This window comes from Acanthochromis polyacanthus, chromosome 21, assembly GCF_021347895.1.
Source record: "Acanthochromis polyacanthus isolate Apoly-LR-REF ecotype Palm Island chromosome 21, KAUST_Apoly_ChrSc, whole genome shotgun sequence".
Classification (NCBI taxonomy): domain Eukaryota; kingdom Metazoa; phylum Chordata; class Actinopteri; family Pomacentridae; genus Acanthochromis; species Acanthochromis polyacanthus.
Genome location: NC_067133.1, coordinates 26,376,307 through 26,394,873, shown reverse-complemented (window position 1 = coordinate 26,394,873; position 18,567 = coordinate 26,376,307). Strand labels below are relative to the sequence as shown.

At 40.0% G+C, this 18,567-nt stretch overlaps 1 long non-coding RNA gene across 1 annotated transcript in view; it reads left to right on the top strand.

The window, feature by feature from the left end:
- The window catches only part of LOC127531537 (uncharacterized), a 145,934-nt gene that overhangs the window by 70,891 nt on the left and 56,476 nt on the right, over positions 1-18,567 (top strand). The window lies entirely within an intron of this gene.

The following is an 18,567-nucleotide window of genomic DNA, read 5'->3' as shown; positions in this document are numbered from 1 at the left end:
CTGAAAGTTCTTCATCTTCATTTATACGAGTGTCCATGTGTGCCTGAGTGAGTCGTGTGTTTGAACACAGGGCTTGGATACAGCATCAAAGACCCATTCACAGTGAAGTGGCAGAGGCAGTCTCTCTGCCTGCCACCAGCTCTAATTAGTCATTCACACTGGTTATCGCCAATCAGCATCTTCTTTTAGCTCTCAAGAGCTAACACCACACAGAGAGGAGTCATGCACACACGGATATACACACACACCAACACACACAAACAAACATTGACAAACTCTGCCTGTTCATTTCAGAATAAAAAGAAAATCTGGTTACAGATTGTATATCACAACAAAACCGGCTGGCAAACTGGGGTCTGAAGCATGTCCAAACATAAAGGCATTCAATAACGGAGCATAATACACAGCGAATAAGTGTAAATGAAATCGACGGGAGCACAAGAGGCAGAAAAAGAAGGCTGAAGCACACTTTTCTACAGGTCTGAGACAGAATCTTCAGAAGCATCGGTTTTTCTTAGTGCTACAATGTTTTGCTTGAACAACAAATTAAATTAATTAGGTTTCTTCCTTTTCTTTTGTTTGTTTTAAAAACCCAGAAATGCCAAAGCTCTCAGAGATTTGTATTTGATATGACAAGAAACCCAATGACATATCCACAAATTGATTTTCTTGTTAAATGTTTGCAATGATGCCTGCAGGGCCCCTTCAAATCATTACTGATTTAAATTTAAAGGCCTCCTTGGCTTTTGTTTAGTTTCACAAATCTTGTGTTGTTTGGGTATTGTTTTTCAACTAACGCAACTCATCAATATCAATTTTCAATGGTATTCTACTTTTTTAAGAAAAAGTTCAGTACTTGTATATACATTTTATATACAGATGTAATCTGACATTAATACGTGGTACCTATATCTACTATAATCTTAAAAAATATTGTTTCTTGAGTAAAATAAATATTATCTCTACAAATTTATCACAGATCCCTTAATAATTCTTTCAGCAGTACCAAAATATGTAACATTCTCGACCTGACTGTTTAAAATTTAGTAATGTAAAAAGGACACTGGACCAAACTATTTAACTGTTTAACTCGGTTACAAATTGAAATCCTGGACATAGCAATAAGTAACATAAGTCTGAATAGTGCTTGCATTAGCACATTCAGCATGTACCGAACAAAAACATAAGCACACAATGTAATATTTTCCTGAATTCTGTCAATTTTTTAACCTAAGGGAATAAGTATTTGCAGTTCCAACACAATTTACAACAGAATGAACGTCATGTAACGACAAAGTATGCGTTATATTGAAAATGACAATGGGGAGATTGAGACTGATGTCATAGCCCAGAAGACACAAGCCAGTGTGTTCACCATTTGAACTGTAGAATAACACCTAACCCTAACCCATCTACAACACTTATAATTGCATCTAAAGAGGTGGTGGATGTTGGGTAGGGGGATCTCATCCTGAAATGCTTAGCAACGTTGACATTTTGGGGGATAAGATCACATTCTTGGACACATCCATCCAGAGCATCCACAGATGTTGGAAGGGTCTGAAGAGTATCAAGGCCATAGTCAGATTAGAAAGTTCACAAAGGACAGTGCATGTTGTGGCAAAAGGATGTCTTGTTGAAACGTCAAGTGATGACAGTGGCTAATATCCTTCCTCATATCATCACTCCATCTCCATGGGTAACTATCCCTATGATGCTATCCACACAGTGTTCCCCTGTATGGCGCCACATGGGATGTCTGCCATCTGCTCTGACCAGCAGACACTGATCAACGAAAATAAAGCATCCTTTATCTTGCAAGTTCCCAGTGAACATTAGTGTTTTCCACTAGAACTGACTGTGATGCTGTTCTGCCATATGATCAAAGCCTCGGTGTGGGCAAGGAGATCACCAACCAGCGTCCTGCAGGGGACTCACAGTTCACATTTTTCACAGATGCTCCATGGTTGTATTCACCAACAACTTCATCAGCAGTCTCTGAAGACAACTGCACACAATTTTGCAGATGAACAAGTGGGATGTGACGATGCTAAGCTCAGGTAGTGACACGTGGTTTGCAGCCTTGTGCCAGATTGTCTGCTGTACTACGCTATCTGAAAAGATTTTTGAATCAACAAATGTTGGATTTGTGGAGATTCAAGTGTCTGGCTACAACTTCAGCTACCAGCACCCAACATACCAACAGCGTGGTCCCATCTTCCTCTTTGGATTGTGTCATTTAAATGAAGCTACATGTCAAGGTGGCTTCTTATAGCTGGCTGCTGGAAAGAGTGCCTGTGTGCTGGTCACGCTGTCTGATCAATGACTTTTAAATTACCACCTGACTAGAGTTTGGATTAATTCATTGTTTGAAAATCTGTCCGAATTGAACCACTCAAAAGCCTTTTTGTGTACAGCTGGAAAAACTGAACCCTTTTCAAATCACAGCGATAGAAATGAGTTTTTCAAAAGCCAGAAAGACCATTTGCATGCTTAGTTCAGATTTTTGTTCATTTTATGAGTTCGTGCACATGATTGACAATATGTGATACGACAAATTACCTCTCTTTGATACAAAAATTGGAGGCTCAGCAGGGAATTCCTTCTCATCACTTGATTGTTCATCAGGTGTCTCATACTCTGCATCATATTCACTGTTTCTTTTTCACTTCTGACACTATTTTAGTCAACTTTTTGTCATTTCTGTGTCTTTTTCTGTGTGTGCATGCTTGTATGGACCCATTTGATGGATGTATATGTTTAAAAAATTCTCAGTTCTACACATTTTGCAGTATATGTTGAGCAGTAACTCCACAGTAACTCCCCCCCCCCCCCCCCCCCCCCCCCCCCGATCTAGTTAAAATGGTCAAACTAAATATTTTAAATCTCCATCTGTGTGCAGGATATTGTTATGCCAACCAGATGAATTAAGTTCCATTTTTCAAACAGAGTATTTGCAAAACTGGTCAAATTTCACTGGAACACAACAGAAGAGTTTGGCAAAAAATTAGATGAAAATGAATCATTTTGATACCCATTAATGCTCCTACAGGCAACTACTGAACTGATTTTAAAGAATTAATACTCATTTGACTTTAAATCAAAGTAAGCAAGAAATATTTTTCATGTGTTAAATGATTACTTAAAACCTCAATTTTACAATTTTTGCTAATTTATTGTTTTGTTACTCCGCCAAGGAATGTGGCAGAGTCATGTGACGATTGGCTTACGTTTGTCTGTCTGTCTGTCTGTTAGCAACATTACTCAAAAACAGACCAACTGATTTGGATGAAATTTTCAGGGAAGGTCAGAAATGACACAAGGACCAAGTGAATAGATTCTGGCAGTCATACGGCTTATAGGCTAAATTCACAGATTTGTTTGTGTTTCTGTATCATTGCGAGATAGTGGCACTGCATCACTGTAACTATGGCAACGAGTGAACACTATGTCAACTGCCTGCTGACGATCACGATTGCGATCCTAATACAAATCGACTTCTACTGACCTATTGGGACTTATCTGTCAGAACTGATCCAAGGAACAACTGATTTAATTGTGAGGGTGTTTCTGAATCCCATAAATTCCTGTCGATGGGTAAATTATTTAGGTCGCGCAGTTGGGTATCCGTACATAAGGTACACATGCATAACACACACCTGTGCTCAGCGCAAAGTCATTTTATTTGTGGGTAGATCTATATTAAATGGCCACATTCTGTGTTGCTGTGATTTCTGCCACAAATTTTTTTTCAAGATTTCAGCCGTCGGAAATAATACAACTGAGCAGTCTTGGCGGAGTGCTGCGCTCTCTGGGTGCTTTTCCTGTTTTGACTGATATTAACTTCATTTCTGACTAGCAGATGCAGTTTGACTGGAGTTCTCAGGCTGTAATTACTCAAAAGATAAGGACATGTGAGTTGTGTGAACCCAAACGTGAGGACATGCATGTGGGAATTTATTCAAAGACAAATAATGCTCCATCTCTATTGTATCAAACTCAGGAAATATATCAGCTTTTACAACCAAAACAAAAATTTAAAACAAACAGACAAACAAAAAATTGATGAAAATGGCAAAGTGGCAAGCAAGCAATCCCCAGAGGCAACTCCTGTGTCTTCAACTAATGACATTTCCTTCCACTCATCAATCCTTTATTCCCTTCTCCCCATCTCTTACCAGTTTTCTCAGCAGTGATCATCTCTCTGTGCGGGGCCTGGTTCAGAGCGTCACATGAAACTTCCAAAAGCAAGAGCAGAAAACAGGCAAAAAAGAAGAAAAATGCGATTCAGAAAGAATATAGGTTGTACTTTGGCTGTAAAGTGTTCAAAGCTACAAAGAATTACATCTATACTTCATGGAAAGTTGGAATTTTGCCTTTTGAACTGAAGATACAAACCTTTCAGGAGACAGAAAACACACACACTCACACACATCAATCACTGTATTCAGTTGGGAGTTGGTGTCTGGTCAGATCATCTTTTCCAGGTCAGTGTCTTCACTTGTAGCCACTGATGGAATGTCACCAGTGAGCATATGTGCTTGTGTCCATGATGTGAAATACTCAGTGCTGTGCATGAATGTGCTTGAACATTCTCGTGTTTTTGGTGAACTGTGAATCTGAACGTCTTCACCATCCTTTTTTTTGAAAGGTTTCATTTGTGTCCCCTAGAAAAGTGGCCTTGTAGGTCACCTGTACGTGATGCAGGTCTAGTGGCCTTTTGTTATGGAAAGCGAGGGACTCCTCCTCAGTCTCTTTCGTATGTGAGGAGCAACCGGCACATATCTGCAGCCACTGTGAAGTGCATGCTAGGAGGGGCAATCGAGTTATTGTAAACCAGCCATAAACACAGGCCCAAGTGTCAGTAGAAGTGTTGTTCAGATGTTGTGTTCCCTCCCTCAGAAAAAGAAATGAACACATATTTTGTGTAACAGTAAAGCAGTGTTTCTGTGAAGCTAGTTATAAACTATGAGCAAGAAATAAGGAGCATTTGTGATCATGACACACTTCACCAATTTGCAGCGACTGAGTGTGTAAAAGAAGTTACCCAAGTCTTGAGTCAATAACAGGCTGGGATGGATGTGTAGGAGGGAAAAAACTGAACATGAACTACTTTATTTTTTGGAACTGTAGATTTCGTTAAAAATCCCAAACTATGAACTCTGAATGTGAATTTGCTCATGTTTATCTGTGCAAACTGAATGCTGAGCTACCTCTAAAGTGTAAACTTGCACTGATGCACTGACAAGGAATATGCACTTAACACTGAACTCTTGACACGATATACAGAAAACATCTCTCTCTGTTTTGTCCTTTCATCTTTGAAATATCTCTTCTAATATTTGTGCACTAAATATTTTTCTTCCCTTTTCGCTCTCACCTTCCTCCTTCCCTCCCACCACCCACGCCCCCGTTTTTACGTCACCAAGGCATCAAGAACAGTTTGTCACATTAGTTAGCTGCTCTGCAGAGTGTTGACCTTGCAAAAGACAAAGGCTTTTCTGCACCTCAAACAGTGAGTTGTTTTGAAAAAGCTGGAGCTTGCAGATGGTTGCTCCCCTGCTTATGCAGAAAGCTATTATCATGTTAGGACCCACTGTCACTGCTGTCACTGCTCATCACACACACACATACACATACACACACACACACACAACTACTGAAATTCAAATTGGCAATGAGAAGAAAAAGCATTTTCATGGAGGCAATACATTTGAATAAACATTGCACACTGCGAAAGGAAGACTCTAAGTAAATTGTGTGAAAACATACAGAATAATGGTTCAATCATGCGCAGTATTGAGCTCTAATGCTGCGGAGGACCAATAGCAATTTTAGCCCAACTGAACCAGAGGGAATAGTTATATTGGAAATGTGGATTTACAGGACACTTTATTGCCTGGCGTCTTTCAGTAATGATCATTACCACCAACAATGTTCCAGCTCCCTGGTCGTCACCAGCCACTCATCGTGCTCCACACTTTTTATCTCTTCCTTTGTGCCTCGGTGAGTCACCTCTCTGCGCCTTTGTGACTCCACTATGAGTAATATCTTCACTGATGCCATGTCTCAGCAACATCGAAGATGATGCAGGTCAATCGGTGTCCAGTGGGCCTCATCTGGCGCCGACAGCCCACAGAGTTTCAGTTAATTTCTCAGCTCTGAGTGCAAACGCTGAGGTCAATTTTAGCTGCATTTGCCAGCTTTGAACATGAGTCGATGTCAGCAGGGAGGACATCAGTTAATAAACATCTTTAACCCGTAAATGCATGGGCTGTTTTTCTAACACCATCTCATTGCATACGTCTTTCCTTTTAAAGTTAATTATAGATAAATTAGAAAACTGTTGTTTACAAAATTGCTGCACAGTGGGGTTAGTGGTTAGCACTGTCGTCACACAGCTAGTCGATCCCTGGTTCGTGTCCTGGGCCTGGGATCCTTCTGTGTGGAGTTTGCATGTTCTTCCTATGCATGTGTGGGCTTTCTCCAGGTTCTCTGGCTTCCTACCATAGTCTAAAACATACTGAGGTGAATTGGTAACTCTAAATTGTCTGCAGGTGTGAATGTGAGTGTGCTTGTTTGTCTGTATATGTAGCCCTGTGATAGACTGGTGACCTGTCCAGGGTGTCCCCTTCCTTCACCCTAAGTCATCTAGGATAGGCTCCAGCCCCCTGTAACCCTAATGAGGATTAAATGGCACACAGATAATGGATGAATGGATGGATTTTTTTGGAATTCATTAAAAATTCAAAAAGTGTTAGCTGATATGGTTCCTATTTATACAATATTGTTTTGGACCTGCTGTAACTTCTAGTAAAATGAAACCTACCAAATCCACATCAGTCAGTGCAATGTAGACTGTGGCCATCCAGCATACAGTCAACTGAGAGAGCATCTCTTGTAAGACAGTATGTTTATGAGATCTCAGGCTTCCCAAATTGGGAATTTAGCCATGAAAAGCACTTATGCTTTTATAGAAGCAGGCTTGACGCAACTGCATAAAATTCCTCCATTCATCCTAATGTCACTCGGGGCCACTGTTTGTATTTATGTTGATCATATCTGACAAAAGCTTGGCGTGCACATTGTCATGCTCTGGATCTGCTTTTAAATGATCTGATTCATGAATAGTACAAAAACTGATTCCTCATCATCACTAGCCTCAGGTACATCTTTGTTCATTAGATGAGTGAGTCAGCAATGCCATTATAAAAATAAAAACAGTAACAACATTGTTTTCCTATTTGTTTTATGTAGAAATGCATAAAAAAAGAAAAAAAAAACAATGTTTGTTTATTTTTTTAATTATTTGAGGGGTTTTGGCACCAGGACACTGGTAAAGATAAATAGCTGGAGGAACAGAGAACTGCACGTTTAACCTGTTTGACTGGAAATAATAATAATAATAATAATAATAATAATAATAATAAATTAAAATGCAAATAAATGATTAACTAGAGTTATGACAAGTAGTGATAATCATTAGAACAATCTGAATTCTCTGATGGAAATGAGGTAGATGTTGGGCAATGTTTGGAAACTGTGAAATGTTTTGCTTCCACTGATTATTTACCCTGAAACTATGGGAAGATCATACTCTATGAATTACCCCACCAGGTGACTAGAAAAATTAAATTGTTGGCTTTCCAGATACCGGCTAGCCAAAGTGGACTATTACCGCTTGTTGTGCCAACCCTTATAGTAACACTAAGAACCATCAAACCACACAGCAGCAGTGACAAAGTCTGCAGACCGCTGGGCTCTGGAGCGACATCAACAGACCAACAAATCAACAGACTCTTGGATACACTGATCAGCCACAACATTATGAGCACTGACAGATGAAGTAACATTGATCGCCTTGTTATAATGCAATGTTCCGCTGGGAAACCTTCAATCCTGACATTCATGTGGATGTTTGACATGTACCACCCACCAAAGTCAAGCAACCCCATCAACCCATCGCCCCTTCATGACAACAGCAGTCTTTGATGCCTGTTGCCACCCTCAACAGGTCAATGCACCCCTACACACTGCAAAAACTGCTCAGAAGTGGCCCGGGAAACACGACAGAGCTACGGTGTTCACCCGGGTTCCACACTTCCCAGATCCAGAACTTTTTGAGCATCTGAAGGATGAGCCAGGATAAGCGTGATCTAGGTAGGTCCCACTCTGCAATCCACGGAACCCATAGAGTTCACTGCCACCATCCCGGTGCCACACCATGTCCATGCCCCACACCGTGTCCATGCCCCACACCGTGTCCATGCCCCACACCGTGTCCATGCCCAACACCGTGTCCATGCTCCACACCATGTCCATGCCCCACACCGTGTCCATGCCCCACACCGTGTCCATGCCCCACACCGTGTCCATGCCCAACACCGTGTCTATGCCCCACAGGGTCAGACGAGTTTTAGCAGCATATATGGGACCAACACAACATTAGACAAGTGGTCACAATGTTATGCCTGATCGATGTATGAACGTGTAGAGAAATTTTTGAGGGCAGTTAGTAGATCTGATGTCAACACCAGCTGAGTCAACTGAAGTTTCTGGGTTTGTAGAGGTTTGTACCGACTGACCTCAGTAGTACAGCACGCTCGGTCTCTGGACCCTCTGGTGGTTAGAGGTCTTGTTGAAAGCTTCACCAAAGTTTGCTTTCAACAAGGCCTCTAACCTTAACTGCTTGGACAAATAACAGAGAAGCTCACTGGTCAGCATTTGGATGTCCTAACAGGTGGCTGCAGCTTCAGGCTTCTGACAGCTGTTTCCAAACAAACACACATAAATGAAATGCCACCTCCCCTACTTGTCATTCTGTTTTACGGAACACCAGTGTGTGTGTGTGTGTGTGTGTGTGTGTGTGTGTGTGTGTGTGTGTGTGTGTGTGTGCGGGTGTGTGTGCGTGTGTGTGTGTGTGTGTGTAACAGGGCTATTACAGTGCTGATTGAACTATAGTCGGACAATGAATACCAATCTGTGAGTTCCCAATCTGTTCTGCATGACTTTCTCCTTCACTGTCCTAGTGTGACCAGACTTTTAGTAGCAGCAGCAGCAGCACAGCCGCCATGTTTGACAGTGTTATCTATGACACACAGACTCTAGATACCCTTTAGGGGTCCTTCAGGAGGCTCCACAGGGTGCCCGGCTGAATTTCACTTCACTGGGCAGGATCCCATGCAGAGTGAGAATGGCTTCTCTCATCATACAGGTGGTTTTGCCATTTCAAAATTGTTATCTCCCCTTAAGAAATAATTCCTGTCTGAATGAGGCTTACCTGATATTTTTAGTCATCCCTGAAACAAATATTAAAATCAACTGCTTTTGTCACGCTGTTATTGAATTGTTCAAAGGGAAGAAACATCAGTTTTCCTTTGAAATGTGGCCGATTAAGATTCCAACAGCCTTTTGAAGGGGATGGAAGTTGAACAACCTTGAAATTTTCTCACATTTGCAGTTTAGTGACTGCAAGTGTACATATACTAACAATGCATTAAATAATTATATAATGAAACTTATAGTAGTTTAAATCATATTTTTGCCATGTTGGAATATTAGATTTTTATTGTGCTTCATGTATTTTAAATATTAATAAATGAACATATGCTAATACTATAGATAAAATGGATCAAATATTTTTTTTCCAACATAACTGCAATATCTGCAATTCCATCAGTCGACACCATCACAATTGTGCTTTGAAGCACACGGTATACCCTGAATATTAGCTAATATCCTGGTAATGGTCATATTTTGGATAAGCTTTTCATATTCATCTTCATATCTTTCTCATGAATATATCTGAATATCCAAATAAATAGCCAACCTTGGATGTTGCCATGGAAATTCAAGTCACACAAAAGGATAAAATCTATCGGCATAGTGAGCAGAATAAAGTGTCCTCCTCGCTGTCTCAAATGATAAAATCACAAAGCAGACACACTATTGTCCCACTTTCACAGCGCACAGTATAAAAAAAAACTTTTTGTATAGGCCAAAAGCAGCACCATCTACCTATACATGGAATGTCTTTTAAACTCCCTGCATATGAAAGAGCCAAGAAGCTCCTTCTCTTTTTTCTGTCAGCATAGCTTTTGCCTGTCTTCATCTCACTGAGTTTGAATCTTTAACGCCTTTCTTCTCTTTATATCTTCCCGTCTGCTCTCTCTCCATCCCACCACATCTCTCTGACCATCTCAGCCTTTTGTCTGAACATTTGTGTCTCCGTTACTGTCAGAACCAATCTTTTTTTTTAAATAAAAAAACACGACGCAAATGCAAAATGTTGTGGAGGGAAAAAATAAATGAAGAAAAATGGGGGCAAACAAAACACAAGGATGGAAAACAGCAGGGGTTAGAGGCGACGCAGGGGTAGGGAAGGGCCAGGCTGCCTTGAGCAGAGTTCACTCTTGTTATTTTCCTCCTCTGATTGGTCTTGTTTTAGTTCCCCTCTCTATATTATTTCAGTGCACCGAGTATTTTCGCTGCAGTTTGGAGAGACAGACTCATCGTTTTGCCCTGCAGGGGAGAAATGCAGATGGCAAGATGCTCCACTCCTCTCTCATCCCTCACTCCTCTACTCATTTTTCCCCGCTCCTCTCCTCCATCCCTAATGAATCAAGAGAATTAATTAGAAAAATATATAATTAGATGACTGGAGGAATGGGGGAAAGAGAGAGCAAAGCGGAGGGAGCAGAAAGAATGACATAAATAAGTTCAGTTCTTTTTTTGGGCCTGTAATTACTTATTTGAACAAGGAGACATGCTGCCCTTCGGCCAGGAATATTGGACTGTGTTCTTATGTCTGTGCATCTTTAGTAAATCAAAAAAATTTGGATCAGCATCTGCACAGCACAAGAAATGAAACTGTACATAACATCCAACATCTGGTTATTCCAGTGACAGGAAATCTCAGTTTAATAACCACATGTTCTCTGTGATCCCCTATGTTGTGTTTTAATTAGTGGTGGGACATGATTGACATTTTTTTACTGAATTAATTAAAAGGCTTTGTAATTAATTAATCGCGATTAATCACATTTTTAACAAGTTGCAATTTTTGACACAATAAGCAAAGTTTTTCAATTCAAATAAGTATTGTTTGATGACTGAATCGATGAATAGACATATGCGTGAACTTAAAAATGTTGATGCTTCATTTGGCCTTACCAGGACTGTCGTAGCTAGCGTTAGGTCTGCTCTCAGCAACATGTCTTCCATTGTGGTGATACCGTATGCTTGAAGTGCTGCGGTGATACGAAAACTCTTTGTTGTACAATTTGCACACAACACTTTTTTCCAAGCTATCACTGGGAAGCTTTTTAAAAGAAAACTTTTTGCCCAACAAGCTCAATGTGGTCTCGTCTTCCTTCACTATTCAACAGACTTTCTTGTGTGGCGGCATCACTCAGTCATCTTCTTTTCAGCTGGCAAACAGACTTTAGGGTCATTACCGCCACTTACCGGGCTGGAGTGTGCATCAGCGTTACCAGTGCGCCACAAACTAGGGAACTGAGAAGGGTGTGATTAAATGCGTTATTTTATTAACGCATTCTTTTTTCTGTAATGATTAATTGAAATAGGTGCGTTAAAGTGCCAGCCATAATTAGAATACAACCAAAGTTATGACTGATAAATATTATATTTATTTTGTTGTCAAACCAATGAACAAATGTTCAGTAGCTCTTTAGTTACGTCACAAATGATAGGTAGCATTAGCATTAGCACCTTCCCTGCTGTGCTGAAGCTAAAATCACTACTTCATGATAGCTTTTAAAGATTCTAACCTCCACATAGCTGCCCGATTGCTGCATCGAGTGACCGTGACTGTTGAATTCCTGGGTTTGGGAAGCTGCAAAAATTGCTTCCACTTTTGCACCCCCCATTCAAAAAGCACTTCTGTTGAACTATAGGGTACCTTCAGAGCTAACAGACGTCACACAGCCTCACCAGGCACTTGTCATCATACACACAAAAACCCAACACTGATATTGTCAGATTTATGTTTTCTGAGACTGTGGTGACACCAGCTTAGTGTGACTGAAGATTTCGCTGACCTGGTGTGGGCAAAATCCGAGAGGAGAAGAGGAGCAAAACTGATAGTGGACACACATGCACACATAATCCATTTGACTTATGGTGAATGTGAGGGGAAGAGAAGGAACCAGCACAGTGGGAATGTTGTACATCACCAACATGACTAAGCCTCACCTCTTCCCCTTAAGACTCTCGTCCTCCTTTTTCACTAGCCTTTCCTCTCCTCCTCCTTTGAGCCTTCCATTATCTCCCATCTCACACTTTCATCTTTTTACTCCCATGTCTGTCACCCATCTTTTCTAACCCTCTTCCTCCCTTTACAAGCATCTCCCTGTCCCTTTTACTGTTTTCACTTTTGCATCTGTTCCTCCTTCTCCTTCTCCCTCTCCTATGTTGCTGCTCTCGCTTTCTTCTTTCCTTTTCCCCCCTTTGAGTCTCTGTGGCTGCCAGTCTACTGCTGTCTGTCGAGCTCCCTGAGGGGATACAGTACAAGTGTTTTTGATTTGGAGCCAGGGTAAAGATGCATCAGACAGTGACTGCTGTGTGTCACACCAGCATGCACACACACACATTCATGCAAACCCGGCCGAGTAAACCCACATGTCTGGATGTGCGGCAAGCCAACGCACGCACATTCATATGCACGGGTGCAGACAGGTGCAGTGAAAGTCTTGAAAAAGGTTTTCTTCATTTTCACTGAGGAAGGGCAGCAGAGAGCTGATCCGAATCGAAAAGAATAGCAGCCAGTTATATTCATGATGCACTCTGTTCCTCAAATTCAGTACATATGTGATAGGAATTGTGTCTCACAAGTGGTAACAAGGTGTTCTCGTGTCAAAGGGAAAAGGCAGTGGCCGTCAACTTCTTCTTTTTAACTTTTATTGCCCAGCAGAAGCATCACATTGAAAGATAAAATCATTGTACTGACACTTTAGCTGAAAGGCAAATGGATTCATTCAGCCTCAAGCTTTTAGAAAATGAGCTACAGGTTATTTCATCCCTCTCATGGCTCTCTCTTTGAGTTTTTTTGTTGTGTTCCACCTGCTGCACAACATTTTGTCATATAACATCTCTTAGAAGATTTATTTCTATTCAGAGTGGGTTTTACAATTTCCCATTCGACTGAACTGTAGAGTTGAATGTCATCATATGCTGAACATTATAGGGTTGATAAAGGTCAGATCTATTACTGGAATATTCTGCCAGCTTGTTGAGTATTCAGTGTAGAGTCTCTTATTAAACATCAGAACACATTATTTGCATGACATATTTTTCAGATGGCTGATTTTCCTTTTCATGTCATTGAAATTCTCAATGTGAAAGTCTGAAGTATACTGATTAAACATCTTTTTTTAAAGAAAAAAAAACTCAATTGGAAGTGGAGCTGTGGAAAAAAAAAAGTAAAGTATGGCCTTGAGGTAGGGAAACACAGAGGATTTGCGTCAGTAAAGCGTACTGCAGTACACTCTGTTCCCGAGAAGCCATTATGAGTTACAAGGATTTAGGTATTGGTATGCACACTGGCTGTTGAAGCTAAATTGGCAAATGCTTTTTGCTGTTAAAGTCTGACCCTGTTCAGGCTCTCATGCTTAAATCTGCAGATGTTCTAAACTAAGTGAAACCTTATGCTTTGCTCTAACCTTAACCCATCACTTAACCTGGCATTAGTTTTAATGTTGAATATTAAACCAGGGTTATATTTGTTATTAAGGATTTTTCTAAAATTTATATGAGCCATGTCTATAGTGAAGAGCTATGGCAGTGGAAGGAAGACAAAATTATATTAAATCTTTTGGCCCTGATGTTGGCAGCATCAACCAACAGACAGGTGAGTTACATGGGCTCTTTAGTGAAATGTTTAAACTCCTTATTATGAACAGAAGGCATTTTTTCCTTCTAGAAACTGGCATACTTGAAAGTGCTGAGAACTTTTAAAGTCCATGCACATTAATTACTAAGAACATAGAACTTCCATCCATTAATTATACAGAATGTAGAGGGCTGCAGAGAGCTGGAACTGGATTCTATCGGCATAGGGTACAGCGGTGGCAGACCGCCAGTCCATCACAGAATTAACACAAAGAGACAGACAATCATGCATACTCACAGTTAAGACCACTTTAGAATCACCAGTTACCGTACATTACAGTGCATGTGGTTGGACTGTGGAAGGAAGCACTCAGAAAATCCAGTAAGGCACAGAGAGAACAAATAAACTTAAATTTTTACAAACCATAAAAAAACAACTCCATTGTGTTGTGTGCAAAAGTTTAGCCAGAGCTCATGTGGTCTCACTGACTAATAAGGACGTGTAAAACAAGTCAAGAATTGTCATTAGGAGCCGTCAATAGATCTTGCTGTAAGAAGATATGCTACGATTTTAGAATCAGAATCAGAATCAGAATCACTTTATTCATCCCTGAAAGAAAATTCAGTTGCCAGGGTTCTTATCTGTTTAATTTTGAATTGAATAGCCTCACTGCTGATGGCAAGAAAGATTTCCTAAATCTTTCGGTCTTGCAGCGCAGGGATAGGAGCCGTCCACTGATGTTTCATTGTTCATTGAGGCAGATGTGAAGTGGATGATCCATGTTTGTCAGAATGGCCTCCATCTTGCTCAGTGCCCGTCTCTCCACCTCATCCTCCAATGTGTTCAATCTGATTCCAACCACAGAGCCAGCTTTTTTAATCAGTTTGTTCAGACGCCTTGCATCCTTCTCTTTTATACTGCCTCCCCAGCAGACTGCAGCATAAAACAGGACACTTGCTACCACAGACTGATAAAACATCTGCAGCATCTTACTGCAGATGTCTAGTGATCGAAGTCTTCTGAGGCAATAAAGTCGGCTCTGGCCCTTTTTGTAGATGAAGTCTATGTTTGTAGACCAGTCCAACTTATTATCAAGGTGGACACCTAAATATTTATATGATGTCACCATCTCAATGTCCATGCCACAAGTGTTCACTGGCTGAAGAGGGGCTTTGGATCTGCGGAAATCTATGATCATTTCCTTTGTCTTTGAGGCGTTGAGTAGCAGGCAGTTTTTGTGACTCCAGTCATTGAAGGCACTTATCAGATCTCTGTATTCAGCTTCATGTCCATTTCTGATACATGCCATGACAGCAGTGTCATCAGAGTATTTCTGAATGTGGCAGGACTCAGTGCTGTATTTGAAGTCAGATGTATACAGAGTGAACAGGAATGGAGCCAGGACTGTTCCTTGTGGAGCCCCAGGATGAACCTTCCAGATAAAAATACACTACCCTACAAAAGTTTAGGGTCACCCAGGAAATTTTATGTTTTCCATGAAAACTCACACTTTCATTCATGTGCTAACATAATTGCACAAGGGTTTTCTTTTCATCGAATAGCCTTTCAACATGATCAGCTAACGCAATGTAGCATTAGAACACAGGAGTGATGGTTGCTGGAAATGTTCCTCTGTACCCCTATGGAGATATTTCACTAAAAATCAGCTGTTTTCAGCTAGAATAGTCATTTACCACATTAACAAGGTCTAGACTGTATCTGTGATTCATTTAACGTTATCTTCATTGAAAAAGAAACAGCTTTTCTTTCAAAAATAAGGACTTTCTAAGTGACTCCAAACTTTTGAACAATAGTGTCTGCTGGGCAGAAAGACAAAGCATCTCCCAACATGACTGCAGAGCACCAGCATAAAAGTTAAGTTCACACATATTTTATTTCACAAATTTAGACTTTATTCTCCAAATAGTACGCTACCAGTCAAAAGTTTGGACACATCTTCTCATTTATAATGCTTTTTATTTAGTTATTTTATACATTGTCGATTAATACTGGAGACATGAAAACTATAGAAGAATACATATGGAATTATGTTGCAACCAAAAAAGTGCTAATCTTCAGCATTAATTTACAATGCAGAAAATAATACAAATAAACAAAAAGCACTGAATGAGAAGATGTGTCCAAACTTTTGACTGGCAGTGCATATGTACATGTTTTTCTGTAAAATTTGCAAAGAAAACAAAACAAAACAAAACAAATAAATAAAACCTATTCTTTCAAAGTTATGACTTAATTTTCACAGTAGATCTTTTTTCTTACAAAATCTTCGCAATTTACACTTTTATTTTCTGATATTCTGATATTTATATAAAAAAATAGTGTGACCCTAATATCTTCTTTACCCTAAAAAACTTGAGTATATGTTCAGTTGCATTTCAGAAATTAAAATACACATCAACATGTTAAAATTCTGAAAAATAAGTTGTTGTTTATCAAATTAAACTATGTATAAGCTACTATTTGTATTTTTGCATCGAAATTTCAATCATAATGTGCACCAACCAGAGTATGATGTGATTGATACTAAAGTGTCTTTTCTTAATTTCATTCTTCTATTTAATGTTAGTTTATATAGGAGTAAATGATGAAGGCACAAGAGAGGAAACAATGAGTTGTTTATTCCAACATTTAGAGAAGGATAAAACAAAGATAATGAGAAAGTTTGGGTGGAAGTGGAAAATCAAAACACTTTTCAGCACTATGAAAAAAGTTTGTGCTGCAGGAGAAACAACATTTATTTCTCATTATTTGTCATTTCTTAGTTTGTGGTGTACTGACAAACTGTTCTTCATGAAAAAGTCATCAGAAGGAAACCTTACCTGCAACTCATGACAAATATCAACTCCTTAAGTATTTGGAGATAAAAACCAACAGCAGTTAAGGTTTGCTTTGGATTGTTGACTTGTTGTAGAAGCTAGGGTCCTTTTTAGTGTCTGGGATAATTCTACAACATCAGCGTGCAGAATTTTCGCATATTTAGCACTGTCCTGTCTTTACGGCATGGCTCAGTGGGTAGAGTGGCCGTCTTGCAACCAGAGGGTTGCCGGTTCGATCCTTGGCCCGTCGAGCTCATGTTGAGGTGTCCCTGAGCAAGACACCTAACCCCTAATTGCTCCTGATGGGTTGTGGTTAGCGCCTTGCATGGCAGCTTCCGCCATCAGTGTGTGAATGTGTGTGTGAATGGGTGAATGTGATGTATCATGTAAAGTGCTTTGGGTACCTTGCAGGTGGAAAAGGGCTATATAAATACAGACCATTTACCATTTTTTTTAACCTTATAGACATGCAACAATAGAAATTATTAACAGTTGTTAGACTGTTTATTTTCCATTAAATTCTCTCATGACTAACACGACTTTAACTTGAATGTCAGTGGAAAATCTGTAGGTGAATGTAGCATAGAAACATTTCCTTTGAAGTCTGTCTTAATTTTCTTTCCATTATTTTTTAAGTTCATGAACTATTTCAACACATTTTTAGTTTGTTTGCTGCAGGGATTGTATTGACTTCTCTCATCAACAACAAAATATGTAATTTGCCCAGTGGTGCCCAACATTTTGCATACAACTGCTTGTATCTCAAAGTTTACGAATGAATGCTCAAGATTTGTCAGCACACACTTGTCTCCTACCAAGATGCTGTGACTCTGTTATCCCTTTGCTTTAGTAATGATACCCTAACTCCTTCAAAGTGTTGCCATGGTAATATCTCTTCCTTGTTTTACTCTTAAAGTGCAGTCAGACTGTAATTTGCTTCCTATTCATGTAGAACTGGGTGAAAAACACACACACACAAATTGACCTACCTCCTTTTGCTTCACGCAGAGCTCTGTCAGATTGAACTTTTACATGTGAAAACTACAGAAATGATGCCGATTCCATTCTTGTTTTATAACTTTGTGGATAAATAATACAAACAGTGACTGTGAGTGGAAGGACTTTTTGGACTGCTGTTGTTACCCTGTTAGCCATCCAAGCTCCTGCAGTGGTGCTTGCAGTCCTGTTCGTGCTCTATTTCCCTTTCAGCCACACCACTCAAATAGGCAGATTTTGGGTAGATTGAACCATGACAGGAAAGACACAACGGGAAACGTATCAGACATGCAACGTCAGCGCAAGGTCACATGTGTAAACCCACCAATGTCTGTAGAGGCTGTCTGGACACATGGATGCTCACAAAAAGTACATTTTCCTCCATATTTAAGCACATGTATGAATACAAGTATGCGTCTGCAGAGAGGTTACTAAATGTGTTCACTTTCACACAGCTTTTCAAGGAGGCCTTTGTGAATGACTAGTTCCTCAGATCAACAAGATACTTTCTTAAAATGGCAAGAGAAAGGGCAAGGGCAGGGGGAGGGGCTGAGTGTAAATGAGTAGAAAGAAGTAATAACATTAACACAGATTAACATACTTTGATTCAAAATTTAAGAGGGCCATTACAAGCTAATTTCACTAAACACATTTAAATTCAGGCAGAATTGATAGCTTAATTAAATACTGGAGGGCGGGGGTGAAAAAGGGGGAACAAATTGAGTCAATGAAAAGAGGATGGAAGGGAAGGAAAGCACAGGGAGGATTGTGTGGGGATGTTTCCAGCGACAGAGAAATAATGTCTTCACTGCGCTGTGTGTGTTCATTCACATTTGGCATGGAGGCAGAAACTTTCTTCAGAGATTTAGGGCTCCGTGCTCCGTC